This window comes from Rhodamnia argentea, chromosome 10 (genome assembly GCF_020921035.1).
Source record: "Rhodamnia argentea isolate NSW1041297 chromosome 10, ASM2092103v1, whole genome shotgun sequence".
NCBI lineage: Eukaryota > Viridiplantae > Streptophyta > Magnoliopsida > Myrtales > Myrtaceae > Rhodamnia > Rhodamnia argentea.
Genome location: NC_063159.1, coordinates 19988386 through 19999978, shown reverse-complemented (window position 1 = coordinate 19999978; position 11593 = coordinate 19988386).

Sequence of the window (11593 nt, the reverse complement as noted above, 5' to 3'; positions counted from 1 at the left end):
CATTTCACGTGGCATTTTCTTAATTGTGAATCCTTTCACGTGGCATTACGAATCATTTCACGTGGCATTAAAACTTGCTGAAACAGGCGTGTTTTCTTAATTGGGAATCTTTTCACGTGGCATCAGAACTTACTGAAATTGGCGTGTTTTCTTAATTACGAATCCTTTAACATGGCATTGCGAATCATTTCACGTGGCATTATTGGCCCTGCCCCGCCCCGCCCCCACCCCCACCCCACCCCACCCCACCCCACCCCACCACTCTGTGACCACATTGAACGTTGAAGGAAAGTTTCCAGACCTCTCTCATATCACTTTCCCTTTAGAGAATAATCTCCACTTGTTAACACCCAAGGTTACTCCAAGAGCCACGTGACGGGCACGAGCAGGAGTTTTGATCGCCTGTGGGTAGGAGTACCAAAGATAGACTCGGGAGAACCTCGAAGATGCCACGTGTCAAGGAACGTTTTGGCGGCATCTTCCTTGAGGGAGAAAGGAGAAGCGCGCGAAAGGAGCTACGATCGGGCGAGTTAATTAAAGATTGGCGGTAAGCCCCACGAAGTGAAAAGAAAGGGTGCAAGAATCAAGAAACCATCAAAAGACTATCCACACGACTTATCCGAAAAGGATAAAATGTGGAGCCAAAGGAAATAACCGCTCGATGGTTACCGGAGCTAGTCTATAAATACCCCGCGGCCACAACACAACAACACATACAGACAAACACAAACACTTATCTTTGCAATTAAACTCTTAGCCTTTAGTTTAGCTATAGCTTTCAGATTCCCATCGTCGATTCAATTCCGGTGAGTTTCATATCCAGAGTTAGGTTTCGTCGATTAGATTCCGGCATCTGCTCATTAGGTTCGATACCGTCGATTCAATTCCGGTGTTGTACCCTTCGCTCATTTCGTCTAATACTGCCGATTAAATTCCGATATTGTATCATACATTCCTCTGTCCAGTGTCGTCGATTAGACTCCGGCACCATGTCCTACAATCTGGTTCGGCTTCGTTGATTAAATTCTGGTGTTGCACCCTAAGTCCTAGTACGTCGAAGTTCGTCTCACTGTCGAATGTGTGGGGCTGTCGAATTGTCAAGAGTCTGTATCACGCCTCCGGTGTCAATATAATTATTCTTTGCATTTGACACTCTCTGTCCAAAACCGACCTAGAATTCCTTATTAGAAAACGAACGGATTAAGTTCGATAAAAGATTCTCGCGTTACCAATCCTTTTCGGTTTCAACCCTTTTTTGGGCCAAGATTCATCCGCTTGGGCCTCGTTGAGGGATTTCGACACGCCGACACCACTAAACACCTTATGTTTAGATAACTTAACTTTTCATGGCCTTTGATCAAGCTCACCATGCCTCCGGTTGTGTAAAACTTTCGATAAGTACAAGCGCGGGTGGCATCGGGTGATCGCAATGCCGACAACCCGAGGATGAATGATGGTTGCTTCATTCATCTACCCATGTGACGGCGCACCGATCAGCCTATTGGAATCGCAGAAGAAGACAGATTTGAAGTTATGTACAACGACTTCGCCCTCTATAGGATATTCCAAGAAGTTCTGGATCGAGAATGGGCTTTTTTCTAATATAGGATAAAAAAATAAATTTATCAAAATAGGTTAAAAAAATTTACCACTTTGGGTGTGGCTCAGCAATAAGATGCCGAGCGTCCCGGGGGCCCCCCCTTACTCATGGGTGCTATAGCTCCCAATTAAAGGCGCTATAGTGCCTTCATGGGCGCTACTGAGCCTTCGGTTTTGCCTCCCTCATTTTTACCCTAGTCAGAAGCTCTTCGGCTCCGCCTTCCTCACTCTTCGTGTCAGAAGCTTTTCGACAGAAACTCTCTCCCTCGCCTCAAAAACTCCTCACCGAAGGCTCTCTCTCGCTTCACTTAGAAACCCTCTTCCTCACCTCGCACTCTCCCTTGCCTCAAAAGCAGAGCCCTTTCGTTGCTGTCGTTCATTTTTCCTCGCTCGATACTTTTTGTTCATTGGCCTCATTTGCTCATTGAAGGAGATCCCCCTCACCTCGGGAGCCTTTATCGGTATTAAATAATTTTTCAATTAAGTATTACATTTTTTTGTAAATTGATGTTATTATCGGTTGTTAGTACTATGTTTTTATTTTATTGTTAATATTTTCGTAATGTTTAAATTAATTTGTGAATTTTTTATTTTGAAGAATTTGAAATAAAAGCAAAGCCGGCCTCCTTATTCGGTGCTTTCTCTTGGCAGATTGAGGTCTTCATTCGGTGCGTGCTCTCCCTCGGTAGTTTGAGGTAAAGTTTGTTGTAGTTATTTTTTGCGGTTTCGTTAGTACAAATTTATTTATTTGGTTATTATTTATACCTGAATTTGTATGTTACTTATAGGTTGTTAATGATATATTTTAATTATTTGTTAATGTTTTGATAATAGTTATAATGTTTACGAATTTAGGTATTCTTTAAAAATATTTACTGTTTTAGGAACCAGAAAAATAATTACGTGTCGTGATCCGGCGATTTTCAAAATATTTCGTGACTTTCAAAATATTAAAAGTATTTATGTTTACATATTCTATAAAATAATTACGAATTTAGGTATTATTTAAAAATATTTATGTTTATGTGTCATGATCCGGCGATTTTTAAAATATGAAAAATAATTTTAAAAGTTTAAAATGAAGTTTTGGGAAAATTAAAAAAAGGTGATTAGATGGCTCGAGAAGCGCGGGCCGAGTTTGACTTGGTCTGAAAATTTTTTTTTTTAATAATTTCAAATTTTGAATAATTAAAAAATCAGAAAATAGAATATTGATTAAAAAATGTAGATAAATCATAGAAAATTTCATGGGCTTGATCATGGGATTCATGAAAAATAAGGACTGTTGGCATGATCGTTAAGGGCAGGTAAAGAAATTCAAGTTACTGCAAGCCGTCAGAGGGCTATATACATTTATGTGACAGCTCGTATATGGCGGAAACAATTACCCAGGAACGTGGTTGAGCGGTTCATGATGAATAACGAACGTGGAAGCAATTGATGGACATCATTTGAAAGTTGCAACTGTCAAGGAGCAGTTATCATTCAACCATTATAAATACCACCAATCATCCATCAGATAGTTCCCCTCCACGGATCAAACAAATTTTTCCTATCTTTACTTCATGTATCTCACTTTAATTTTCTTAACTGTAGTTTTTAGAATCTCGTCGTCAAGTTAAATTCCGGCATGTATCTTTTATCCCCGATATTTTGCCGTCGAGTCAAACTCCGGTATAATACCAAATTGTATTCAGGCTTTGTCCTCGAGTCATACTCCGTCAAAGTTTGTTTATGTTGGTTCATTTTGTAAAAACTGTACTCTGTAAAACTTTTTGTCGAGTCAAACTTTGGCTCGGTTCATGTTTGCATAATTTTATTGACGATTGATTTGTTGATTTCCTGATTTTCTAGATCGTACTTGTTTGGAATCGTCATAGAACCCTTTTCCTATATTTTAAAATCGAAGAACTATTTTCAAAAATCGAACAACTACTTTCATTGAAAAGTATTTCGTTGCGGGAGAAATTCAGGCGAAACAATATCGCTTATGAAATTGAATGAATGAAAAATATCTTTATAATCTACGAAAATATTTACAAACAAATTGGCGGCAATAATGGAAATATCTTTCATTGGCTAATTATTTGAAATAATACATACTATCATTAATTGAAACATATTTTACAAATCATTCGTCTTTCCTTTGATGAACAGAACTTGGAGCGCTTAGGAGCAACGTTTACAAGTAGATTTGGGCCTCCTAAGATCCCTTCCGACAATTTTCATAGTTTGGTGACAAAAACTATGAGGGCCTTTGGTTGCAAACTGGAGCTTTGAAAATGCTCAAACCTTGTTGATATCTCGTAGCTTGTGGTTCGTGCCCGTGGGGCTCCGGATCGCCGGGGGTCTCTCAACGTCGGCAAGCTTTGCCTAGGTGAGATCTGTCTCACGTTGGGTCATGCGACCTCTGCCCCGAATTAGCTGGGGCCACGCAACCCCGACGAGCCTTGTCGTGGTGTCGCAGCCTCCGGTCGACGTTCACGCAGTTCTAGCCAACCCGCCACGGCGGCCGTCGGGCTCCTGTATCCCTACACTCTCCTTTTTATCCTTTCATTTTGTTTGGAAAGTTTTACTTCATCTTGTAATTGCTCTACGAAAATATACCAAAAGCCAATTGTTCTAAACACCGCTTGCTTCATTGGAAAATACCTCGAATGGAAAAACCTTGTCCAGATCCGAAATCATAAAGCCAATGCTCTCTGTTGACACCTAAAATCGCCTAGGGTGTCATGTGATAGGTACGTGAGGAAGGTATGATTACCTACAGCTGAGCATACTGGAATCATGCTCTGATGGATCAAGAGGATGCCACGCGTTAGAGGTAGCGGTTCCCAAAAGCAGAGGGAAAAGATGCGCGAAGAAACCATGACCAAAGCGGTTACACAAAAAGGCGGTAATCCCAAAAGGTCGAAAAAGAAGTGGCATGCAAATCCAGGAACCGTTGATGAAAATCGTCGAAGAGTGGAAGAACGTGCAGGAGTGGAGAACCGGAGGCAGTTACCAAGAAACTCCCTATAAATATCGCGGGTCATTCAATGAGCAAGCCCCCGAACAACTCAACAAACAAATCTTTACTCTTTTACCTAGTCTTTAGTTTAACTATAGCTTTCAGATTCCCATCGTCGATTAAATTTTGGTGAGGGTCGTACCTAGAGATAGGTGTCATTGATTAAATTCCGGGTGCCCACTCATTAAGTCCAGCATTGTCGATTCAATTCTGGTGTTGTACTCATCATTCACCTTGTCCAATACCATCGATTAAATTCCGGTATTGCGTCCTACATCCACCGTCCAGTGTCGTCGATTAGATTCCGACATTGTGTCCTAAAATCTGGTTCGGCCTCGCCAATTAAATTTCGGAGTCACACCTTGAGTCTTAGTATGTCGAAGTTTATCTCATTGTCAAGCAAGTGGGTTGTCGAATTACCAAGACTCTATATCACGCCTTCTGCGTAAATATAAGTATCTTTCACATTTGACACTCTCTGTCCAAAACCGACTCGGAACTCCTTATTGAAAAATGAACGGATTAAGTTCGATAAAAGATTCCCGCGTGGATAATCCTTTTGAGCCCTAACCATATTTGGGCTAAAGCCCAAGAACCCGTTTGGGCTTAGTTAAAAGATTTTAAACGCGTAACAGTCTTTTTTGGCATATCCGGTGGGACACGTTGGTGTTAGTTCGAGAGAGTGCTATGCCACGAATGAGAGGACGTAACAACGCAGACGACATTGAAGACGAGCCCATATAAGGAGTGCCTCGGGCGGAATCATCAACTGCTGCTCATGGAATGGTGAATCGTGTCCAGGTGAATGACGATGAAGTGCCTCGACAGCATGTCGAAGAACCCGGAAGAACTATGGAGATGACGCCGATCATGTTATCATCGATAAGACGTACTATTGAAGAAGTTCAAAACGAGTTTGCGGATCATATGGTTCAATGAATGACTAACGTTGTTAGACCATTGATCATTAATACTTACCATGAATGTGCTTCAGGTCAACATGGGACTTCAGTGCAACCTCAAGGTGGGAGTCCCGCTAGAAATCCTGTTGCCCCAACCACCGCACCAACAAACACGGGTCATGCTGGGCAAAACTTACCGCCAACAATGCCTATAAGGATTTTGCAGCGAGGAGAAGTCCTTCCTGCCGTGTCGGGTGATGGCTCTAACCTTCAAGTAAACATAGATCCAATTAGGGCGTTAGGACATGTTAACCGACAGGCTGTGCTCGCTATTCAACCTATTATTGCTCACGTCCCGGTGAATGAGCCGCCCGCACCCATGATCAATGAAGGAGCGATACATGTTCCCTATAGGGGGCGGGGGCAAGCTAGGGGGCAGAACCGGTTGCCCCAAGTTAGGGGACTCGATAAACCCTTTCAGCCGGGGTATCATGTTCAACAACAATATGCCCAACCGGGATTTCAGCTAGGGTTGCGAGCGCACGATTCCTCGGCCAAGATTTCAGATTGCTCGGCCAACCCTACAACCAAGGCATCTAGCTTTGCAGCAACCAGGGTATCGGGTACCTTATTAGCTTGTGTATCCAAACCAGCTAGCAGTAGACCCAATGGTAGGGTATAATGATCCAGTGGTAGGGTACATAATCAATGTTTATCGAAAATCGTATCCCGATTTGATGGATACTGTCCTATATCCAAGAGGATTTAAGATACCAGAGTTTATGCTCTTCACTAGAGAATATGAGCAATCTACATACGAGCATGTTAATCGTTTTCTAGCTTTATGTGAAGACACTACTCATGCTGATTATTGGAAGTTAAGATTGTTTCCACTTTCTTTGTCAAATACATCATTTACATGGTATACTGCCCTACCACCAAATTAGGTATTGGCTTGGGAACAGATGGAATGTCTATTTCATAGCCGGTTCCAGTGGGACGTGCCAAATTTGTCGATAGCTGATTTGTCGACAATGAGGCAAATGGTGAATGAAACCGTTGATCAATTCATCGCAAGGTTTAAGAAAGCTAGAAATAAATGTCTGGTCCCTTTGCCGGAAAAGACTTTTGCGGAATTCGCCTTCAATGGGCTAAAGATCGAAATACGAGACAGGATGGTAGGACATCCATGTGCGGATTTGTTCGAGCTATCTACCATGGCCATTAAACATGAAACCCCGCTCAAGGAAAGAGATAAAAGGCATACTCGCAGGGGAGATATAAGTTTTATCGAATCAGCAGATTTCGTCGAAGATCCTACGGATTCTGTCAAGCACTGAAGCCGACAAGGATGAAGGAGAAATCAACCGTCATGGCTAAGGCTAAGGAGGCGGGATACTACTCGTTTGATGCAAATCGAACAAAAGAAATTTTCGACATGCTATTAGGCGATGGACAAATTAGCTTGACGGAAGGTCAAAAGATACAGACAAAGGAAGAGATGGATGGAAAAAGGTATTGTAAATGGCATCACTTATGGAGCCATAACACCTCGAAATGCTTAGTTCTCAAGAATAATATCCAAGAAGCTATTCGACAAGGAAAGATCAAGTTCGTCAATGACAAAGGCAAACCTCCTATGGATGTAAACACGGACCCTTTCCCGATAATGACCAGAATGATATCTTTACGACAATCGGGTAAGGGACACAAGTTATTGAATCTTTGTACTCGTTGCGGGTGTGAGCTGCAAAGAATAGATCGACACAAAGATGATGACCAGTGGGTCGGCTAGATCAATCAGGAATTTAGACGGTCGAATCAAAATAAGGAAGAGATGCCAACTCCTACTCGACGGAAAGTTCACAAGTCATTCGCGCAGCGGTACGGAGAAGGAGATCCTACAATTGGCATTTTGGGAGAACCGAATGGAAAATTTGACTATTACGTGAGCTATGGCCCTCCACCAGCTTACCCTTAAGAGAAGAACAGGTGGGATAAGCAATTCGACAACAACGCCCAACTAGATTATTACGCTTCGATCAAGCCCCGATATCAGAAGACTCTTAGAATCCCTAGCGATCCCTTGGAAGGATCCTGGTACGAGGCAATAGAGCTTCAAAAAGAAGAAGAGGTCATGACCCGCACCAGAAAAAGGAGGCTGCAAAGGAAAAGAAGAGCTCACACATTACAACGACGGGTTACATTGCTTAACCCCGAGCCGGTGACCACGGATCCAGGTCTTCCTAGACCTTGAAGAGCGAGAAATTTGGTCTAGAAAAGCAAACCGGAGGAGACACCATCAACTAAGGATGGTTGCAGACAGCTTGAATTCAAGAGCTCCCCCAGAACAAATTCCCAATTCAAAGATCGCACAAGCGGGTTAGTATCGCCCTTAAGCTCTTGTGTGGTCCAAGTCAAGTTGCCAAATGAGTTTCGTTCAGAGTCGCCTTTGACTGGTCACAATGAGAAAGCAACGATACAAGAAAAAGAGGGTGCTCGGTTATGCTTTGATAACGAGGAAATCATAGAGTTCAAGAAACCACTGGAGAGGATCTCGAATCATTTAAAGTCGCTCAATATAAATGCCAAAATTAATGGGCAGCCAGTGATGAAGGTGTTGGTAGATGGAGGTTCAACATTAAATCTTATCCCATATCGCTTCTTCAAGAAAATAAGAAGGAACGATGATGAGATTATCCCATCGAACATGCGGTTGTCTGATTTCACCGACGAGATCACCGAAGTAAAAGGCATGTATGTGGAAAACTTGACCATCGGATCTAAAACATCGAGGATGTCTTTCTACGTTGTAGATGCTGACGGGTCATATAACCTCCTTCTAGGGAGAGACTGGATACACGGAAACAAGTGTGTCCCATCAACATTGCACCAAATGTTAGCTTTTTGGAATGGGGACAAGGTAGAATATGTAAGGGCTAACCCACAAACTTGTGTGACTTGGATTCGTATATTTGGACGAGATAAGGTCATGACGGATGACTACTTTCGCATATTTGAACCCCATGAGGTTGACCCACGAGATATTGTATTCCGCCGTTTCGATAAGGGAAACACCGAGTGGATTCCAAGGAAGGAACCGGCGGAATCACCCGATTAGTTGGTCGATGAGAGCCATGTTATTAGTGTAAACCCTCACTAGGGGGCATTCGGCCTATAAAGCCGAACAAGCTGGTCGATCTAATGAGATGATAGAGGGAATTCATGAGTTTGAATATTCTCCAAGAGAGGAAGACCGTAAGGCGGTTCAAGCTCAAAACCTATTAGAAGAGGTAAATCTCGGAGACGAAGCTTGCCCACAACTAACTTATGTCGGTAAATTGCTTGATCGGCAGTTTAAAGATCGGATGGTGAGGCTATTAAGGAAATATAAGGATTGTTTTGCTTGGAACTATCATGAAATGCCTGGCCCGAATAGAAAGGTGGTTGAGCATCGATTACCAATCAAAAAGGGATTTCGACCACACCAACAAGCTTCGAGAAGGTTTGCTCCAGAAGTAGTCCTCAAAATCAAGGAGAAAATTGAGCGTCTCCTTTCTGCCGGCTTCATAAGGACGGCGAGGTATGTCGAATGGCTATCTAATACCGTACCCGGTCGAAAGAAAAATGGTAAGCTTAGAATATGCATCGACTTTCGTGATCTCAATGCGGCTACACCGAAGGATGAGTATCAGATGCCCATGGCCGATGTGTTGATCGACTCGGCTTCCAATAATGAGATTATGTCTCTTATGGATGGATATTCCAAGTACAATCGGATCTTCATAGCAGTTGAAGACGTCCACAAGACAGCTTTTCGGTGTCCTAGGGCTATCGGTACTTTCGAGTGGATTGTTATGTCATTTGGATTAAAGAATGCTGGCGCCATTTATCAAAGGGCAATGAACTTTATTTTCCATGACATGATTGGAGGGTTCATGGAGGTCTACATTGACGATGTCATCCTTAAGACAGATCGGGTAAGTCATCTATATCAATTAGAACAGGCTTTTGTTAGAATACGCAAGTTTAAATTAAAAATGAATCCTTTGAAATGTGCCTTTGGGATAAGAGTTGGTAATTTCCTAAGCTTTCCGGTTCATCAGAGAGGTATAGAAATAGACAAGAATAAAGTCGAGACTATTTTAGAATTACCGGCCCCCATGAATAAGAAGCAACAGTAGATGTTAATTGGAAAATTGATTTTCCCGCGACGTTTTATACTTAACCTGTCGGGAAAGATCGAAGTCTTTTCTCCGTTACTCAAATTGAAAAATGAACAAGAGTTCGTGTAGGAGGAGAAACATCGGGTGGCTTTCGACAAGTTAAAAGAATACCCGATCAAGCTATCGGTGTTGATACCACCGAAGGCGGGAAGGCTATTGAAGTTATACTTATCTGAAGCTGATATAATGATAGGGAGTATGCTGGCCCAAGAGAATGAAGAGGGTAAAGAACATGCCGTATATTACATGAGTAGGGTGCTTAATGATGCTGAGATAAGATACACGCCCATCGAAAAGTTGTGCTTATCATTGTACTTCGCTTGTACAAAATTACGACATTACATGTTGCCAACCACGGTGTATGTAATTTGCAAAACAGATATAATTAAGTACATGTTGTCCAGGCCAATCATAAGAGGCCGGATCGTGAAATGGACGTTTACTTTGATAGAGATCGACTTAATTTACCTACCGTTCAAAGCGGTGAAAGGGCAGGCGGTGTATGATTTTATCACAAAATACCCGTCAAGCTTGAAAATAGAAGATGACGAAAATTATCTTCATATTGCACCATGGGTGTTATATTTCGACGGATCGGTGGTTTCTGGATCATCTGGAGCGAGGATTATGATCATATCTCCCCGTCAACAAAAATCAAAGCTCATGTTTAGATTGGACTTCGAATGTTCAAATAATCAAGCTGAATACGAGGCTTTGATTGTGGGGTTGAATATTTTGATTGACATGAAAATCAAGTCGGTCAGAATTAAAAGGGATTCGCAATTGGTTATAAAGCAATTTAGTGGAGAATACCAATATCTTAGCGAAAATATCATTTTACTTCACGATTTGGCGAAGGGATTGTTGTCGAACTTTCCGGAATATGAGTTGATCCATGTCAAAAGAAGCGAGAATTAGGAAGCTAACGAATTGGCTCAGATGGCATCCGGGTACAAGATATTAAAGGAGCTGGCAGACCACATAATCACCTAGACAAAGGTGTTACCTTCGATAGATGGTCGTGTGATGATGGTTCAAAGCAAACCAATCGAGGGCTAAGACATCCAGGATAGTCGATTGGACCGGAGGACCCCCCTCATGAACTACCCGAAGAACCCAGGTCCTAGGAGTAAGGATTTCAAGAAACAAGCCATAAAGTACCTTTTGATCGAAGAGGAATTATATTGCAAAATAATGGACAAGTTGCTCTTGAAATGTTTGGCGCAAGAAGGAGCAATGTTTGTCATGACAGAAGTTTATGAAGGAATCATGGGGGCTCATTAAGCCGGCTTAAAGATGAAATGGCTATTACAACGGCATGGGTATTTTTGGCCAACAATCACCAAGGATTGTATTGATTATGCCAAAGGATGCCAGGCGTGCCAGAAGCATGGACCGGTCCAGCATGTCCCCGCCGCATTGATGAACCCAATTGTCAAGCCATGGCCCTTTCGAGGTTGGGCAATGAATGTAATAGGGAAGATATATCCACCTTCATCGAAGAAGCATAGCTTTATACTGGTGGCTATTGACTATTTCACGAAATGGGTCGAAGCAGCCTCGTTCAAAAGTTTGACGCAGAAAATCGTAAGAAAATTCATCGAAGAGCGAATTATACATAGATTTGGAATCCTAGAAACCATAATGGCTGACCAAGGAACAATTTTCACGGGACGAGAGATACTGGATTTCGTTAAGTCCAGGGGAATAAAGATGATTCATTCGACACCATATTATGCTCAAGCTAATGGCCAAGCCGAAACTTTTAACAAGGTGATCATCGGGTTAATAAAGAAGCACTTGGAGGATAACCCAAGGGAATGGGATTCGCTGCTGTCGACAGTGTTATGGGCCTA